At 38.9% G+C, this 21217-nt stretch overlaps 1 protein-coding gene across 3 annotated transcripts in view; it reads right to left on the bottom strand.

Annotated features, from left to right (window-relative positions):
* The window catches only part of camta1a (calmodulin binding transcription activator 1a), a 364067-nt gene that overhangs the window by 176467 nt on the left and 166383 nt on the right, over positions 1 to 21217 (bottom strand). The gene's annotated exons all lie outside the window — the stretch shown is intronic.

Genomic DNA, 21217 nt, shown 5'->3' with positions numbered 1-21217 from the left:
ACTTGATTTGTAGAGTGAGTGATGCTTGCCTATGCTAAACTCATAATCGTGATGCTAGGGTTTTGTAAGTGGTTGCCAGGGACTAAGAAGTCGGCAAGGCGATTTGGATGGTTGCTATGTGCTTACAAGTCCAAGTTTTCCAAAATTCTTTACACATTTTTTTTCTCTTCAGCGTAGTAAATAAGTTAACTATACTGATTTGATCTGAAAAACAAAACAAAATTGTCCCTTTGCTGAGCTTCCACCCTCCATTGGTTACTGTACAAAATGTCCCTTAAGAATGAATTGGAGAATGAGATTTCAGTGAACAGCGTGATCTTTAGTAAAATGTGCTCATTCAGTGTTAAACGATTGGATATCATTCTGATGTGAGCTGGAATGCATTGTGACATGGCAAAGCATTTTTATATGTCGTTTTTTCTTTAAATAAACGGTAAAAAATTTCATTAAAACAAATTGGAAAAGGGGACAATCCTCTCTGGGTACCTTTTGTCACTATTTTAAGGGACCTGACATCCACATTGTAGCATATTGTTGGATAATTTCTGCAAAATTGTGTTTAAAACTATCATATCTGTGTTTAAAACTAAACTCACAGATCCACAACAGACTTGCATCAGAAAAGAGCAAAACAAATTATTTAAGAAAATGGTGGATGGCAAAAGTTGCTAAAGTAGGACCGGTCAGTATTTTAGCAAAAGGTCAACTGTGTGCATTTTAGATCAGATTGCTTAGAAAATGAATAAGCAATCTGAATGAATCTGTATCTTCAATTAACCACATAATCAGAGGTCTCATACACAAACGTTTATTACTTAGGGTTAGGAGTTTGTTTAATCCACAATCCTATATGAGCAACAGAAATTATGATGCTAGCCTTATCAAGCACCACTAAGGCAGATAAAGTCTTTGATACTGTAAATCTGTTTCACTGAAGACAATATACAGTTGCTGTACTGCTGAATATGTACAATCCATCTTAAACTTGGCAAAATAAACACTTGCATCCTTTTTGTTTCTTGAATCAGTTCTCAGATGCTGAAGACAAGTGGGTCGTAGTGACAGATCTTGTCCACAATGGGAATTCTCTGCCTGGGGGTTTTATTGCCTTTTTTATAAAACAGCCATAAGAAAGAGACTCTCAAGGTTCCCCATGGCTGATACAGCCTTGCAAACCAATCATTTGAGGTGCAAACAGAAGTGCTATGCTAATGGAGTCTCATTTAGAGAGTATGGATTACTAATGCCTGTCTCTTCCCAGCCACCTTGATTTCAGAGCTAGCCACTTGAAAGTGCACAACATAAACTTAATAGATCAATGTGTATAGAGCGCTGCAAATGGAGGGAAAGGCTTTGCTACTTTTAGTCACTAAATTATAATGTGCAGCTGGGAACATTTTGGTCATCAGACCTTTACAAAGTGTCAAATGATCTATGAGCAGTCAGGGACTTCTTGAGAGAAGGTATTCAATGTCTAAAGAAAAAAAGAGAAAAAAAAAGCAGTACTGCCTACAGTGAACACACACATATACAAAATCCATTTTGTGTCACCATTAACATAGAGGAAGGACATTTTAAGCATTCTCAAATGCCACAGTGATGAATAAATGTCAGTCCATGCTTTGTTATGCTAAATCAATTAGCCACTGGAGGGAGAACGCCAAGCACAGCCCTGCAGTTAACTTCACTTATGGCCAATCTCCGAGCTATCTATCCACTTGGCTGAGATTTACATTTTAAGTCACCCAAATTTCTCCCAGAATTGGAAAATTGCCTTAATTAGCCAGCTAATTAGTTTAAGCACTGGCTTGCTGATGCCCAAACATTCAATGTCAACAAGTCTGCGAAGTCAAGGGAAAGTGCAGAGAAAATACAAACTAACTGTGGCGATTTGGACAGCTCTCGGTAAACAGATCCGCTCTGGCCGCCTGCACCGCTCCACTATCCATCTCTCCATCTCTGGCGGAGTCAAGCATCTTTTCAAACAAGGACCTCCTGTTGCGTCTGGCCCCTGCCTGCTGCTCGGAGTGAGTGCAGCATGGCAGCTCCGACACCCTGATAGATAGGAGTTGCAGGAAGCATATGGGCCAAGAGGCTGGTTTTCCTCCGCCTACTAAAGTATGGCGTACAGCTGCTTAATGGCTCGCATTGATCTGTGGCACGGAAAATTATTTCTCCATTCCAGATACGTGACTCACCTGCCACCACCTTGCATCCTGTTGATACGCTAGAGATGACGGAGACGCCCAACCCGTGCCCTCCTCCAGCTGTGCTCCAGATGTGTGGAGGAGAGGAGGGAATCCGGAAACTGGCGCATGGTGAGCAGAGAGGGTTCTGGGACAGAGAGGGGCAGTGTGGTGCAGTGATCACATCAAGTGAACCCTGGGGGCTAGGTGGGGGAGTGAAGCTCCCAGTGTAAAGGAGTCATGTGAGAGCTGATGGATGCTGAGAAAAAAATTATACCAAAATAAACCACATTTAGTATATTGTGATGACCAGGTTCTGTTTTTGTCATGTTTCTGTGTGTTTGGACTTTGTTTTATTTCATTCTGTTTCCTTGATTCTGTGTGCTTATTGTATTCAATTATCCCTAGCCTGCTTTATTATTAGTTCCTTTGTTTCAGGTGTGTTGCCTTGTTAGTTTGTATGGTCCCTCTCATTTATGTCATTTGCCCCAGCTGTGTCTCGTTCCCTGTTCCCCTCTGTGTATTTAAACCCTGTGTTCTCTCTTGTTCCTTGTCAGTGATTGTATGTACGTTCCATGTGAGTGTTCCTGTTCCTTGTTATGAGTTTATCCTGTTCTGAGAAATTAAAGGCTACTGCTTGCATTTAGATCCGACTACCGCCTTTGCTTCCATGCAAATTCATGACATATATATATATATTCTTGATTTCAGGTTCCTCACAGACAATTTACTGTAACTCACTAAGCACTAGTTGAGCTAGGACAACATTCCCACTTATGGTATGATAGGGACCCATGCCACGAAAATAAAACACATGATTGTGTGAGAAGTAATTAAAATTGAACAAGGTCCAAGTTTCCAACCAAAGGGAATAATAATCACCATAATGGTGACTTCAAACGAAAGACTACTTATAACAAAACAACACTAAATAAGAAGTTAAACCTCTATTAATTCTAAATAACAACTAATTACATGTCTCCATTCATCCTCATACTTTGCCCAAGCATACATAATTGAATTATTCAAGCACGTGGGTTTATGAGTATTCTCCCATTGTGGGATCCATCAATGCTTGGCAGTTTGGTTATTTATTTATTTCAGCTATTTAAATTGTCACAAGACAAAATGAGCTAACCTGTACAGTTTTCACAGTAAAAAATATCTGGTCAGTAGAAAAAATCTTTTAAAATCCTGACAATATTTTACAGTGCAGGCCAAGGCTGCCTAAGACAACTGCACAAAGGCCATCATGATTGAGCCTCCAGCACTCCCCTGCCACCTCTCCTCAGCTCCAATGCGTCCAATCTGCACGCAATCCTCCCACCACAAGGCCTGGGCCTGGGACAAACACAGACACTCATGCATGCATGAACAACTGCTGACACATTCTCTCTCTTTCTCTCCAATTCTTCCCTGAAGAGGTTGTAACCCACGTTAATGGTCAACATGAAAAAAAAAAAAAGAATTTCATTTGCACACGAGCCTTTCTCAGAGAATAATTCCTCAATAGTTCATCACATAGCTAGGTTAAAATTTCCCAATAAATATAACCATTTAAATCTATAATCAGAATCTTCTTTAGATAACCATTTACTGTAATGCAAGCAGCAAAAAATAAAAAAATCCATTGTCTGACTGACTGACTTAAAATGTAAACTGAATTCCCTTATTGACTCAAAAGTAACTAAATCAGTGGTGGGGAAGCTACATTTACACAAACACTAATGTCAGGTATGCATCTTTTACTCTTTATTTCAGAGCATTAAGGTTTGTATTCATTATCTTTGAATTGATTATGTAATTGGCATGATGCATTTACCTTACTATTAATAAATTGTTACATTTGGATTTATTCTGACTTACTCTGAAATAATTAACTTTAGTAGATTACGTTTAGTCCATAACACCACAAATTCATGCTCAGGTTAGAAACAGACTAACATACAGCTTTATGATTATGATTAACAAACATCAATTTAACTTTTTCATTTTTGGAGTCAGATAAAATAAAGAGGTAATTAAATGACTTTGCCTCACTGAAAAGACAGAACGCGCAGGAAATAGTGCACAAAATGTTACACAAAAACTAAATTAGACACACAAATGGTCTATATGTGTGTGTGACAGCGCTGAGTACATGCCAGAATCAGACCTGTGATTTTATGTCATGATGCCTTGAGCTAGAGTGAAAGAAAGTGGATAAAATAGACAGATAACACTGATGCAAGTGTGCTATAGTCTGCAGAATCTTATTTCGCTGCTCTGCCTTCAAATTCCTCCATCCTATTTTCTTCTGATACTTCCTGTCTAGTTTCTCCTCCTCTCTCATTCTTTACACAGCTCACCCTGTCATTTCTTCTTTGTGGTCTCTCCTCACTTTTTGAGTCTTACCCTGACAGTCATCTTCCGCTGATGTTTACAAGATTCAACCTCTGAACAGCCGTTGCCTAGCATGCCATCCGTGATTCAATTAGTGCGATTAAATCACAGATCCTTAATTAAGCCTTTTAAAGGAATCAGGTGGTGTGCTGGAATCCTGAGGAGGGGCCAGATTAGATAAAGAACAGTGAGAACATATGAGGTGGAATTGGTTTAATGCCATCCAGCCGTGTCCTGTGAGGACTGCCAAAATAAGGCTGCGTTTACACTTGGCATTAACATGCGATCACCGTAACAAGCAGATCGGACCATAAGCCAATCAGGACACGGTGCGTTTACACCTGTCCACATTAAGTGGCTTCTGTATCTGGATAACAGATCGGATCTTGCATTCCCGCGAAAAAAAAAAAAAAAAAGGATGGCTCCGGTGCAAAGTTGACCTGAAGTGGTGGGTTTTCTTTTAAAAACAGTTTTCAGTCAGGGGACATTTTATAAATCTCACAAAATGAGGAGGATGAAGAGGTTGCAGCCTGCACGTACTAATAATGTGGATAGATGCCGTAATGAAAATGGTACAGAGAAACTTATGGGTCCGAGAATGTTGCCAGTTGCGGTGGGAAAAATGTGCGTTCTTTCCAGAAAATTAATGGTTCTGCTACTTTCGGCTGTGAAGGCAAACATTTCAGTATATTTGCGATGTACTTTGCACTCGACTGTATCGCAAAACCATACACTGAGATCCGATCACAATGCTTCCTCGACCACCTCCGAACCTGAATGCACTGATTGGATAAGATTCCGATCAGAAGCGCGTTTACACTTATCTTTTCAATGTGTATGTGGACAACATCCGGATACAGGTCGTATGTTAATGCCAAGTGTAAACGCAGCCTAAGACTCAGTCAAGACACTCAGGAAAAAAACAGACCTCACCTCTGTATGGGGCCGCAATCGAGGCATGAGAAAATGGACTGTTCTGAGAACAGTTTGTGAGCAGAGAGCAGCTCAATAGAACCACATAGAGGGGAGCAAGACTGAGACTTTTTGAGAAAGAAAATCAGACCGAATAAGCTCCAGAATGAGTGATGAGGGTTCGCCTTGACAGTGGAAAAAAAATCTGAGATTTGAGAATGAGGTTTAGGGTTAAAATCAGAGAGAGAAAAATCGATCAATGTAGTTTGAATTCCTGATCTTGGAAAGAAAGATGGTTGGAAAACATGAGAATCATTTAATTTAAATACAGTTTGGTGCTATTTCAGCACATTCAGGACTTAGCTAAAGTGAGTTGTGAGTGATTATGGCGCAGGTTTTATAATGAATTATAACAACATGCTCTTGGTGAAAATATGACATATTACACAACATATGAACAATACAATAACAATGTTCCGATTTAACAGTAATCAAACACGCTATTTTCATTCAACTCAAATTAGATGCGATACCAGTTTAGTCAGAGTAAATCTGACTAAAATTAATGAATATAATAGGATGACTAAATTAACACATGTAATAAATCAGTAAATGTATTATTAATACATTTACTTACAAAATAAAAAACATGTACACAATAACTGTATAAGCTTTCTTGAAACGGCAAGCCTAAATCTATTTGCCTAGCCTTACACAATTTTGGAAATCAAAGTCATGAGTGCTTCAAAGGAAGAACTAGTTACTGGATTTGTAAGGCTTGAGGGCACTGATTATTTGAAGGATATACAAGAGTTGTTTGAGACACTTGTTAACAAGTACACAACATATCCTTGAGTATCTTGCTTTGCTCACAGGTTTATATATGATTTCAGAAGTGGTTGATTGCTTTAAATGTCAGTCAGATAGCCTTCCAGTTAAACTGGGTGGTTCTTGGCTGAAACCACATTTAATGTGGATCAAAATTCATGCTGATGGGCAAAAGTTTTCAGTAGTTCTTAGTAACCAGACATGCACTTAAGAGGCAGAGCAAATGCAGTGCAGTATAAGCCTCATTAAAATGGCTATCATATTTAAAAAGCTCAGGTAGAGATGTCATCCAAGTCTTTCAGAGAGGGACAATGCACCGATATCTAGTGAGGTGCGTATTTAATCAGTGTTTAGAAATCTTCAGCCTGAGAATCAGTGCGATGGCTTCTCAAACTAACACACAGTGCTCACTCTATCCAACTGATCCCTCACTCTAGATGACAACATTAGAGTGTCATGCTATTTGCATATGTTTTAAAGGATTCTGATGTGTCACATTCATACATAATAAATAATAAAAACCTGCGCCAGGCTCAGCAGTAATCCTCCACTGCCCTAATTGTGGAGTGAAATCACCTGCTTTTCCTCTGCTATGACAGAACGAGGCAGGAAAGAGGAAGCACACCAAACTAAATCTGCTGCCCCATTGCGATTTACCATCAGACACTGAAACAGTAGGTAGGATCCTCATTTTCTTTCTGTTTTTCATTCTCTTTGTCACAGAGATAATCACAAATAAAGAAGAAGAGGGAAATCTTCTTCTCTTCTGTGTTTCTGTAAATAACATTAGAGAGCTGATTTCTTCAGTTGGAGTGATGTGGGAGAAGGAACTGATGTTATTGTGTGTGAATCAGGGTAAACAGGAGGTCAGGGAGAGGGGGTGTAATGAGACTAAACTCCTTTATAAGAGACAACGCTACAGCCTTGACTGCACACACGCTCACAAGGACAAAAGCAATATGCTAAAAATAGCTCAGTCTTTGTGCAGATTTCTTGACATACAGAAAAAGATCTTAAGGGACTATACTGATATATGCCATGATATAGCCACGCTCAGATACAGACACACACACACAGGCTTGCCCTCTTCATTTGCTCTCTGTAACAAAAGGCTGACGTTAACGTTGAGAGACACAATGTTGGACCAGCACCAAATCACTTCCTGTCACCCGAGACAACCACATAAGAGAGGGTACCAAGCGGACCAGAAATAATTCCTTATAATTAAATTTTGCACTAGTTAATTCAAATGGGCCCTTGCCCATCATACATCCAAAAACGCACATTGGGAGCTCCTGGCAGACAGCGCCCTTGGCCCTGTCTATTACTAGCCAGTGTGAGAAGACAAGTCCAGATTGTAGGTTGTACTGATTAAAGGAACAGTTTAACCACTGTTATGTTATTGTAAAATGGGGAGGAAAAAAATAATAAATATATATATATATATATTTTTTTTAATGCTTCCCTATATATACACCAATTTAGTGTCAGGGTAACAGTCCATTGAATTTTAAAATAAAATCAATACAAATGACTGTTCAGGATTATTATAGCTAACTAAAACTAAAAAACTAAATTTTTGTTGAAATAAAATAAACATTAACTGAAATAAAATATTAAAAAAATATATATATATTTTAATTCAGCTAGTTGCCAGGATAACATTACTCATTTTAATTAAACTTGTACTAAAATAACAAAAATTAAAATAACAATTTATTTTTAAAAAACTATATAGACATAAAAATGGCTGAGGTCAAGCAGGCAGTACATCAGGAGAGACTGGCATCAGCACCCGGAACAAATGGGGTACCTTATAAGGTGTATAAAAAATGTCCCAGGTTAACAGCTTCTGTGGAAATTGATAAGCACTGCTTGGAAAACTCAAACTGTTCCACCAGCATGGAGCACAGTGGTTACCATCTTTATTTCAAAGGAAAAAGTATGTCATAACAGCGGGCAATTCAGAGGTATTGCCCTGCTTAATGTGGAACAGAAAATATTCTTCTCTGTGATGGCAAAGCGGATGAACAGCTACCTCTTGGCAAACAACTATGTTGACACAAGTTAATTCTGCTATGATCTGGGAACAAAACCAGACAGCAAAAAGCAGTAAGTCAGATCACCATGTTGTTTGGCTTGATCTCACAAATGCCCATGGGTCGGTTCCCCACCAGCTCATCACATTTGCTCTCAACTTTTTCCACATACTATGCTGCATCAAGAACCTAATACAAACTACTTTAACAACTTTTATGTTTGCTACACAACCCATGAGGTCTCCACTGGTTGGCACCAGCTGGATAGCGATAGGCTGTTCTATCTCTCCTGTTCTTTTCATAGCAGTATTTGAGATCATCCTGATTGGCGGAAGACAGATGGTCAGAGGTATCAGAACTCAGTCTGGGCAGCGGCTTGCGGCTTTGCGGAGCTATATGGATTAAGTAACCATCCTCTTCCAAACAGCAGCTTGTACCTCTAGACTCCTGAAAAGGCTCGAGGAGTTTCTTGCATGGGCCCAGATAAAAATAAAACCAGCTAAATCCTGCTGTCTCTCGATTCGGAAAAGTCTCAGGAATGATAATATTTCTTTCTCAGTCAACAGCGAGAAAATTCCACTTTTGGTGGACTAGCCCGTGCAGAGTCTCAGAAGCGGTTATATAGCTAACCTGTTTGACAAGCAGATGGCCGTCTTGATTTCAACCCAGCTTGCAGATGGCCTGAGCAAGATCGACTAAAGTTCTTTACCAGGGAAATTCAAAGTCTGGCGTTACCAGTTTATTTTTTACTATACGCGGCCCCTGGAGTTGTCTGACATTACCTCAACAACAGTCCAAAGCAAACTGCATCCACAAATGGCTTGTTGCCTTTCAGTGCTGTTTGGCAATAAGATCCTGAGCCTCCCTCTGAAATCCATAAGTTTGGGTTATAAAAAAGAAAAGGTGAGACTCTGAAAGAATCACCCGACCCGTTCATACAAAACACCAAGACCCAAGTCCGTACAGGACACAAGTGCAATACGATGCAAATGGTGGAGCAGACCACCAGCCGTCTTAAACATAGAGAGATTGTGGGGTTGCCACAGCCAGACAGAGCTGGGTTTGGATGGGGATCCAGTTCTAAGATGTGGTTCAAATGCTCCAAGAAGGAAAGGATAGACCTTGTGATCTCAGAAGTTGTGAATATGGAAGAGGAGAGATACAAAATCCGAGCCATTAGCCAATCACAACAAGGGAACTGGACAACCTGGGACCCAGTGATCAGCAGGTCTATTACATGGACAGATATGTGGAGTATGCCCCAGGCCAGGTTGAGTTGACGTACTAGGGCACCTCTGGTACAGCTCAGAGGAGACCTGTCAACACTGTGAAGCGCAGAACCTGAACTTGCAGCACATCCTCTTCGGCTGTAAGGCAGCGTTGGTAAAAGGCCGATACAGATGGCGCAACGACCACGTACTGCATAAGCTAGCTGAGATCTTGGAGGCACATAGGCTGCTAGCAAATAGAGCCAGTCCAGTGACATCGCAGTGGCTATTCCAGTTCGTCAGGCAAGGAGGTCAAGCCCAGAGCAATAATGCAGCTGCGCGGTCCTTCCTGTCATCAGGAGGCAAGTGGAATCTGAGGGCGGATCTTGACCGCCAGCTTAGTTTTTCACTAGAGATAGCCCTGACCTCCTTGCGGCCAGACATCGTGCTCTGGTCCACCTGTGCTAATACGGTCATTATGGTCAAGCTGACCATCCCCTGAGAGGAGGGAGTAGAGGCTGCATTTGAAAGGAAGAAGGAAAAGTACGCAGAGCTATCACCAGCGTTCTCACAAGTGGGGTGGGGTGCATTCATCTATCCAGTGGAAGTGGGCTGTAGAGGCTACACTGGAACATCTACCCATCAATTTCTGAAGTCACTTGGAATCTCAGGCTCAAACCTGAGGAAGGCTCTCAAAGACCTGGCAGAGGAGGCAGAACAAGGGAGCTTTTGGCTTTGAAGGAAGGATAGAGCATGGAAAAAGCAGATCTGGCTGCAAGGAGCGGTTGGAAGACATCCCTTCTCACTTCTCCGCCACCCTGAGATGTTCCATGATTAAAAGAGCGAAACATCAGTGAAGGGTGTTCCCCGGCTGATGACCCTGCAGGAATCTCCGGTGCACCAGCGCATGTGCGTTAGCCAGAAATGCCCAGCAGGTGGGCTTAATCTAAATTGAATAGGGAAAATATAAAAATAAAAATGTATTCAAAATATGAATAAGAACAAATAGTATCGCAATGATAATAAAACAAAACAACACTGGTTCAAGTTCATTACTATGAAAGAAGTAATGAATGACCCCCTCCCATCCCCCCTCATACCATGGGTTTGGAACAACATGAGGATGTGTAAATAATACCAAGATTTTCAGGTTTAGGTGGACTAATCTTTAAGGCCTTTCTATTCCATTAAAAGAGCAGAGTATAACCAAAAACAGCAGTGCATATTAAATGTGATAACAGCAAGTTCCTTTGTTATGGACCTAAAATACAGTCTGTTCCTCACAGCAAGAGGATTTAGGGACATCTTAGCAGGGTAATTTCCTCTCTTTTCACCATCCAGTGTCACTTCAAAAGCTGGCCACCCTTTCAAAAATCACCTAGTCAAACAGGCTTAGCTGAACAGCGGTTCCCTCGCTCCAGCAGCAGTTATTTCATTATTTTCCCTGAGGGGTTGATTACAGAGGGAGATAATTTATGGGCACTTCATTGCCAATTCAATGGGCACATCACCTGTAAATAATTGACACTCTTCATGTCCATTCCAACATCATCATATCCAAATCATATTGATGCATCTCTCTCTTCTCAGAGTGAGGTCAGCACCAAATCCCGCTCTAAATCTACTGCGCGCACACAGACACACAGCTCAATTATGCTCCTGGAAAATTCATTCATATTGTATGTTGAGCCATCCATTCCCAAGTCACTACATTTGCATTTCATGAGGAAAACACCAGTGCTTGCCAGGCAGAATAGTATTAAAGTTTAAGATAAGCTTAAATTTTAGGTTTTGGTGCTGCGTAAATGAAATGTGCACATCTGTTTTTTACTCATCTATGCACGAGAAACACTTAATGCGACTGCGTCTTTCTGGCATACATGCTTAAATAGCAAGAAAATATCACTCAAAAAGCAAAATGCCCTTCTTTCTCGGACTCAAAAAGGAGAATTTAAAATTAAGTCCTGCTCGTCCATGTAATGGCAATGAATAGTGACCAGCATCGATGCCTTATATTCCAAGTGTTCTGTGGTATACACAAGGGTTTGGTGAAAAACAAACCGAAATTTAATGCATTATTTAACAAAAATCCGGTTCGAAACACACTTGATTCTCAGTTAATTTTAACCATCATAGAGTGAAAGTTTATCATTTGCACATGTTTTAGATCCTGTCAGTTTAAACATTCAATCGATTTTAAACCATTTGAGCGCAAGAAGACGTGAAAGAGAAATCAATTCCGAACTAGCAAGCTGTTTTCTGTGCGCACACAAAGAGCCCAGCAGACAGACAAACCGAATTCAGTTTTCTTCCAGCTCCGTTTGTGCTTGAACAGACACATACATGCACAATTATGTCAAAATGCCCGTCTCGGTGAGTATCCTCGTAAACACAGTCACATATGGCTTACGTGAACATAATACCCACTGCTGACTGTCATTAATCTATGTTATTCAAACAACAAAATACAAAGAGAACCTTTAACAAAGATTAATGGTATTTAATTTATACAGTGAAGACTATACAGTGTTATTTTACATTTGATTATTTCGGTTTTGTATGATTACTGTTAGACTTACCCGAAGAACATAGGCTAAAGCACTGTTTATTTAATTTGTATCTTGTAATTTGTTTTATTTACTATGCAGATTCACTCGCCTAAAAAAATCACCCCAATCATGAATGATTAATTATAAGTCATCTGGTGATACAATATACAATACATATCACAGAAAAATATATATTGCAATGTCGTGCAGCCCTATAGTTGACAAATGTGAACACGATAACTTCTTGTGATGATGAACACAACGGATATATTCACATCAGAGAAGAAGGTACATGGATTGCATTTCATGTCGCTTTTTTGTTAATCTTGATTTCTCGCAAATTGTGTGCTTTTTCTGAGCGAGAAGTGTAGTGTATATGTCACTAATAATCTCACGAATGCACCAAACCTTATCGTATACTCCAAGAACACTTGGAATATACTGCACGTGTCGCATGGGATCATTCTGGGATGCTTTTGCATCTTTTTTTAGAAAGCTTGATGCTGGTCGTTATTCACTGCCATTATATGGATGAGTGCGAGTGGAACATTTTGTGAAAAATTGTCCTTTTGTGGTCCATAAAAGAAAGAAGGGCATATGGCATTATAACAACATAAGGATGGGTAAATTATCACTTAATTTTCAGTTTAGGGTAAACAATCCCTTTTATATATATATATATACAGTATATATATATATATATATATATATATATATATATATATATATATATATATATTATATATACAGGATACAATTGTAAAACTGCCGACATTATATCTTAGAGCTGCAGCTGGGCCTGCAGAAAACAGAATGATTAAGGAATATCAATACACTACTGCCTTGCAAGCACTGTAATGAAGGATTTAGTGTGTTGTCATTCGTTTTTAACAAGCTTAATTTAGCTGGATTATGTTTTATGCTCACAAGTAAACATTTACTCAACCAAACATGATCAATTAATTAAAAAAGGAAAGAAAATAGCTCAAGAATTGCTTATGTCAGATGTCTAATAGATAAGATCAACAGAACTACAATAATTTCCATAATTACTGTTGGGGAGCGAAAACACATCTTATACTTTTAAAGGTTTTAATGAATTCTGACCCATTTTAGCAGAATAAATCCAGGATCAACACAGTGATCCCGTGTCTAAACAAACTCGAATGATTAGGTATGAATCAGAGATTCAGTTTGCCTGAATTACCCCTGACTGCCAGCAGATATTGCCCGTTTCAGAGGCTGTTCATTAAGTCGCCCCTAAACCTTGAAATGATAGCCATTTTTAACTTCATAAAAAAGTTATGAATATTAATTTTCCAATTTGAATTGGCACTTACCTCTCCTTTCCCATCTTCCCTTCAAACACACATACTAAAAATGGCTGAATAATTTATCAATTGCCTTCATACACTTTAGACAATTAATTCAGTGATGCAAAATTAATTATGGGTAGTCCCTTTCCAAGCCGTCCTTTCAAAGATTGTAATGGAGCATTTGAAGGGAAAAGCTTTATTTCCTGCAGTCAGAACTCAAGACGGCTGAATACATTAAAGTCTTCAATGTTTCATGTAACAGAATGACAGCCATGTAAAGCAACACTTATATCACAAGAGGTGAGACTCTCCTTCTATGTGTGTGTGTGTCTACTAAGGACAAAAGCGGTTGTGGAAGGTGATAAAGTGAAACGAGTGAACGAGAAAGGGAGAGGGAGAGCACACGCAATGGGTAGAACACTGGCCCGGGTGCTGTCGTGCCCTAAATCAATGGCATCCACTCCTAGAGCATGCTGTCCTGCTGCCGGTGACTTGTGAGTGGTAAGAGAGCCTTGGCCTGTCATGAGGGTTATATATAAGCTATTGATTCCAGGAGCTCTCCGGCACGTCTCCCCGGCTGTGTCTGTACACACAGCATCGCTCCTCTCTGACTCTCTGACTGACAGCACACTGTTCACAGCGTGGCCAGACTGATATGTTCTGGATTTGGATTAATGACCTGTAACAGGGGGCCCTGTGTGTTTGCACCTCACACACAGAAATGCTGGGATGGACAGCTGTGTGTGTGGCATGATTATTATCACTGAGAATCTAACGATCACACATACATTTGATAAAAATAGAAATCAATAATTCAATAAAACGCTATTAATAAACTATTAATAAATGAATAAACTAGAAGAAGAAAAACACTACCATTCAAAAGATTAGATGAATTATGATTTTTTTTAAATGGTTTTGAAAGACATTTCTTTTACTTGATACATTTTCTTTTTCAGGATTCTTTGATTAATAGAAAGTTCAAAAGAACAGCATATTTGAAATTGAAATCTGTCTTTAAATAGAACATGTCTTTACTGTCACTTTTGATCAGTTAAATGTCCTTGCTGAACAAAAGCTTTTTTTATCATTTAAATTTGTGTCACTCCAAACTTTTGATTAGAAGTGTATTGTGGTTTCCACTAAAATATTAAGCAGCAAAAAAAAACGTTTTTCAACATTGATAAGAATAAGGAATGTTACTGGAGCACCAAATCATATGATTTCTGAAGGTTTATATATGACACTGAAGAATGGTTGCTGAAGTCAGCTTTGCCATCACAGGAATAAATAACATTTTAAAATATATTCAAATAGAAAACAGTTATTTTAAATTGTAATACTATTTCAATATATTACTGTTTTTACCATATATTTTTTAATAATAAATAAATAAATGCTGCCTTGGAAGATTCTTCTTTCAAAATCATAAAAAATCTTAATTTGCCAAAATGAATCTTTGTCCAACCAAAGATTTATTGGATAATTTAATGTAACAAATCCTGCCGTTCTGTGGTGTAGCCGGCTGCTTTAAAGTGCTCCCGTGAGTGTTTGTAAGTGCTCTGTGAAGAACATCAAAGGTTTGTATTTAAAACATGTTTTTGCAGCGTTGAGCTTATAGCTAATCACAGACATATCTGTTGAGCGTGTGAATGCAATGGCCAATCAGATGTGTTTAAGTTAGTCAGAATTCGCTTAGCACAGCATTTTTGTTCAGTGCGAATCCTTTCATAAAGTAAACAAGCTTAATTGATATAACGGGAGGGATATTTGCTCACTTTCGGACGGTATATAGTATATACTATATATTTTTCATGCTGCTAACATTGCAAAGTTTGTGGATTGACAACCGTATTTAAATGCGCGATTGAATCCAATTGACAGTGATAACCATAGCAACATATGAAACAAAACATTCTGATACTGTGTCAAATTGGAGTGTACAGTAAATTAAAAATCCTGCCCCTTTTTTCTACTTAATGTGTTACTTTGTTGTTCACTTTTTAAATCAGTCACTCTTAAACTTAAATTTACATTTAAGTATAAAATACTTAAATTGTTTTATGACCTGTCCTGACAGTGATTATTTTTTATTTCATAAATCAATAGGATGAGATGAGTTAATACCGAGTTAAAATGCAAACCGTTTCTTTGCATTTATTTTGGATTTATTGTCAGTACTGGTCTTGGTAAGGTACTTTGTACTGTGTGCAGATGACTGCGTTTATCCACCACCACCGAAGACCATTTTTGACCCAGGAAAATACAGGTAAATAATTCCATTATCATAGGTGTGATAATGGAATAACACAAATGTTAATAAAGTTTACAGAAATGTTAATAAAGTTATTGCAAAATGTAGAATAATGCAATAATTATGAATTTAATTTAATTATTCAGATTCAGAATAACAATTTCAAATGCAGGTGTGTGTACAAAAAGTATAATTTGGACCCTGAACATACATGTATAACATGCATTCTAAGTATTTGTGTACCGTATGTGTGTAATAATGACATCCTGTTGCTCTGTGTAGTGCACACACACACACACACACACACACACACACACACACACACACACACACACACACACACACACACACACACACACACACACACACACACACACACACACACACACACACACACACACACAGGCACACTGTGTTCTTCCTGTGCCACCCCACCCTGCTGGAGACCTACAGATGGAACAGGACCGGTGTCTGTGTGTGGCACTGAAGTGTGGTGGGGCAGGTTACTCACGAAGCTCCCTGGAACATACCCAGGTCCTATTTTTCTAACATTCACCTTACGTAATGCAAAGACAACACCCTCAGGCCTGGCTTCCCATCCACTCTCTTTCAGATGGAGCAGGACTGATCATTTCCAGCTCTACTGTGCCAGGAGACAGCCTGCTGGGACACTGCCTCTACGCCACCCACAGATCCAGCACCTTTCATCCAACATGATATATACAGTAGGTGTATAAATAAATCAATTAAAGGACTATTCTGTTCAGTACAAGTTAATACGCTCAATCATTAACATTTGTGGCATAATTTTGATTAACAATATTTTTCACTTGTCTCTTTCTTTTCTTAAAACAAAAAGGGATATAATGGGAGTGAAAAGGGCTGTAAAAGTTACAATAGCCAAAGGATGTAAACAATGTGTGTTAATATGATTTTAGCCTGAAAACGTTGCTTACTAACCTATACTGCATAACATTATATCCAAACTTTATCCAAATACAATGCCATACATCTTTACAACTCAAATAATCCAAAACTTTTAACTGAAAGTTTTAACTTTTAACTTTGTACTGAAACATTTTTTAGTAATAATAATACTGGGGACTTTCTCAGGAGAATCATCTAAAAGGCTGGACAAGTCTCATTGCTGTAAAGGATAATTGAGATTATCGCATTTGTGACACCTTTCATATGTAAATACCCAGCACTGCAAAACAATCAGAGAAATGGCAGACATAGTGGGCTGAGGTAGCTAAGACAGCAGTATATGAAACAAGGAGGAGCAGGGATTGAGAGATACTGGGGAATTCTGGAGGAGTATAATCATTTAGCTATGCTATTGTGCATGTGCGTGTGTTTGGGTGAATGTGCCTCCATGTCTGAAGAACAGTACAGGGGCTGTTCGGAGCTGACAGGCCGCCAGTGTGCTGTGCACCGGTGCAGAAGCACTAATTGAATTAAGTCTTTATTATTACACTGCAGTGGCAGCACTTCTCCCCATTTCGGCCCGCTTGGCTGACACTTTCTCCTTGAACACCTGCTTGACATCAACTTTTCTTTCCAGCTTAATTATTCAACCATCCCCTCATTCAGTGGACCTCTTCCTGCAGCCTCCCCTTACACTGCCGGCATTAGTGTTTACACTTGGTCACGCTCTTTTAATTGTGCCTGAATCTCTTCAGGTTAACCTCTTTGCTCTATGCCCGTTGGCACGCGGACAAATGGCATACTGAGGCATTTCCTGTGGCTGCTGTGCGGGCAACAGTTTGATCTCTCAGCAACACAGACTATACTGATCTCTACTGAAGGTGACTGAAAAAAATAAAATACAATTCTCACCGTGATTGGCCCGCAAGCTGCATTTTAAAGATATAGTTGATGCGAAAACAGTTTGCTCAATCTCATGTCGTTCCAAACTTTCTTTCTGCATGACTTACTTTCCTCTGCGAAATGCAAAAGAAGATTTTCTGAAAATGTTTTTGTTTTTGTCATTGACTTTCAAAGTATGGACAAAAAAAAAGTATTCCACAGAAGACAAAAGGGCATACAGGTTTGGAACGACGTGAGGGTGAATAAATGATTTTTTTGGTCAACTATACCTTTAGGAGATCATATGAATCAACCATGATGCTTGAGGTGCTGCTCATGCTCGATTCAGGCCAGGACATGCTTCACTAAACAGGCCCTAAACCATGTGACTGACTCTAGTCTGTCAGTCTCCATCTCAATCCATACTGACGTTCTGCATTTTTCTGCACTCACTCTCTCTCTCGCCCTCCCTTTTTACTCTGTGTGTGATGTCCCCTCCCTTCTTTAAACCACATCCATCATAACTCAGCCCATCTCCATTTGACTCACTCGCTTTCTTCTTATCGACATGTTTCCATTTTCCTCTGCTTTATCCCTCCATCATCTTCACTCTCTGTCCCCTTTCCATTTTTCATCCACTCTCTTTCTCCTCCAATTGACTTGTCTGTCTTTCTCCCTGTCCTCGTTCTCTTTACACTTCTCTCTCTCTCTCTTTTCCCATCTTCCTCTAGGTTGTGAGTGGCTCTTGCCCAGGGGGCCAGTGGGTGGCATGGTTGCCCTTGGTCAGGCCCCAGGCTTGGCAGCTCTTTTGTGGGGCATTGTGTCCTCTCAGGGTATGTGGATGGATGAGGGGCGTTGACGTCAGTCTGGCTGAACTTCAATCACTCTACCTGGGGAAGGTTACTGAGGTTATGGCTAATAGGCCATGCTGACATATCTGTGGCCTTCAGACTCAAACACCTTCCTGCTTCGTCACTTTCATCCTCTCTCTCTCTCTCTCTCTCTCTCTCTCTCTCTCTCTCTCTCTCTCTCTCTCTCTCTCTTTCATTTTGGTTCAAAACATATACACAAGTGCATAAACATGAATGCTTCTCACTACAAAACATAAATTTCAAACATTGTTATTTACAAAAGTGTCTCAGATCAGATCATATCATATCATATCATTTAATCATATCAGGGCTGTAAACGATTAATCTCGATTAATCAAATCCAAAATAAAAGTTTGTGTTTATGTGTGTGTATTGTGTATAATTATTTTGTATATATAAATACACACACATGCATGTATATATTTGAGAACTATTTGCATTTATATACTGCATATATATTTTTATATGATTTATATTATATATAAATATAACTATTTTATATATAAATAACACATTTTTCTTAAATATATACATGTATGTGTGTGTATTTATATGTACAAAATAATTACCGGTATACACAATACACAAACATATATTATGTAAACACAAACTTTTATTTTGGATTCGATTAATCGCGATTAATCATTTACAGTCAAATATCATATCATATCATATATCATATCATATCGTCATATCATATCATATCTCAAATAATATAGTTCATATCATCATGTTCTTGTATATTATATATCTAGCTATAAACACAAACAAAAAAATAACTGTATTTCGTGAATTTGTTTGGTTTACAATCAATATAACAAAATTGTAATAATGTATTTTATTTATTTGGATGAAAATATATTTATCTTATATAATATACTATTATATATATAATATAATCCATCCAATACAAGCATATAAAATAGGATTGCAGGCTTGCAATGTTTAGGCCAAGCATTTTGCATCTGCGTACATGTCAAATGTGTTCTGCATTTCCCTGCTCTCTCACTCTTCTAAGCAGACAACAGCTTGGTCATGCATGAGCTTGGTCAGACCTTAAAGACAGGTTTCACCTGACATGCTGAGCACAGTGGCACTCAACTGATGCGTGATGAGATGGAAAACACAAATGGACACACACTTTCACAAATGTGCTCACCCACAAATAAAAACATTCAACTGAGAATGCACTAATTTAAGTGTTGCTGTGGAATGTGTGTTCATTTACTTGAGTTGTTACAAATGCAATTTACTGTTAGTGTGTCTGGGACTGTGTGCCCATTTCTGTTGTCATAGCTCGGGACCGTTCTCAGCACTGGCGGTGCTGCTGTAGGTTTTAATCAAAGCTGTGTCTTTTGGAGTGCTCTGCAGGGAGCTGTGCTGGAGTGGATGCTGGGACAGGGAGAAGGGAGAAGCAGCAAAACAGTAAGAAACAGAGTGAAAGAGAAAAAGAGAGGCGTAGTGCATGAGGCCATGAGGGTGGCAGACTACAATGTCATTGCAGGTTGTCAGAAAAAAGACACTTATTGTTTGATAGTTACGTAGGAAGCCCCAGAAAGCTGTGCACAACTTTATCTTTCACAACAAGCCACTACAGAGCCATAAGACATTCAAGCGCAGACTAACCAATATGAGACTTAAGCCCATGACTAGACTAGTTTCCCTTGAGAAGGTCAGGTACATTCATGTTTCACAGACATACTTTGTGATTTTAATCCTGTCTGAATGGGTTTTTCACAACCTCGGTTAAATTTACCTCTAGCAAATTACCAGATTTTTTTTTTTTTTTTTTTTTTGGCTAACTCAGGAGTCCTCTGAGAAATGTAATCCTTTTCAGACAGGAATGTCTGTGATTATGGGACTCTTTTTTATACCTCCATTGAACTAAAGTCACAGCGTGTTGCCTGGCTGGTACACCTTTAATATGGACTGACCAACTTTCTAGGTAAAACAACAGTTGGTACAGTCAAGTACTACTGGCATCCTATGCCCATTTAGTTCTTACCGTATATGACAGCTGAGGTTACTAGCATATCCTTAAACTAGCAAAGAATAGTAGAAAAAAAATCTGTCATGATGTTATATGCTATAATGTTATTCCAGATCCAGACCAATTAAACCTTTTCCCCCTGGGTACAAAACGAGATGGATAAACTACCCTAAAAACAGTAATGCCAACAGATATTTAAAAATCGTTCTGTAGAGTAACAAAACAAACAGAGCTGCATATACAATAATGATCATAAATATGTCGTTTGCTTCCTTCTAGCTCTTCAGACAAACAAGATCTGATGCTACAACCCTGCAAATCCAGTGTTTAGTTCTTTTCACTGTTTGCACCTGCTATCTTACAAACTACATTTCTAGTCGGACTGGTACCTTTGTCCTATTTTCAGTCAAGGACTAAGGTGTGGGATAGCAATAATGAGAGAACAGTATTGTTGGATGCCTTCCAGAGACATATGACGTAAACCTGAGGCCAGGCAGGAAAGTGCATGAAGCTGTGTGAAGGACAGGTGCTTCAGCTCACCCTCAAGCATTAATGAACTAGATCCTGAAAGCAAGTTTGTCTGTAAATCATCCAACTCCAACTCACATTATCTTACGAACATTATCTTAAAGCTGACAAGGCTAGCTTGTTTTACTCAGAACAAACTGAACGATCTCCGCTGTGACTTAAAAGAAGCATTAATTCAAACATCTATACTAAAAAAGAAATAACTCTTTAAGATGTTGGTAGAGATTGTAAGTAAGATCATGTTGTCCATGTCCAATCTTCTGATGTTCAGCACTAATAATCTTATTTCTCCAGTCTAGACTAAAGAGTTTTTTATTAAAGGGAGCGTGCATGCCATTTTGTGT

This window comes from Phoxinus phoxinus (genome assembly GCF_949152265.1).
Source record: "Phoxinus phoxinus genome assembly, chromosome: 18".
NCBI classification, from domain to species: Eukaryota; Metazoa; Chordata; class Actinopteri; order Cypriniformes; family Leuciscidae; genus Phoxinus; species Phoxinus phoxinus.
This window is presented reverse-complemented; position numbering and strand designations above follow the sequence as displayed.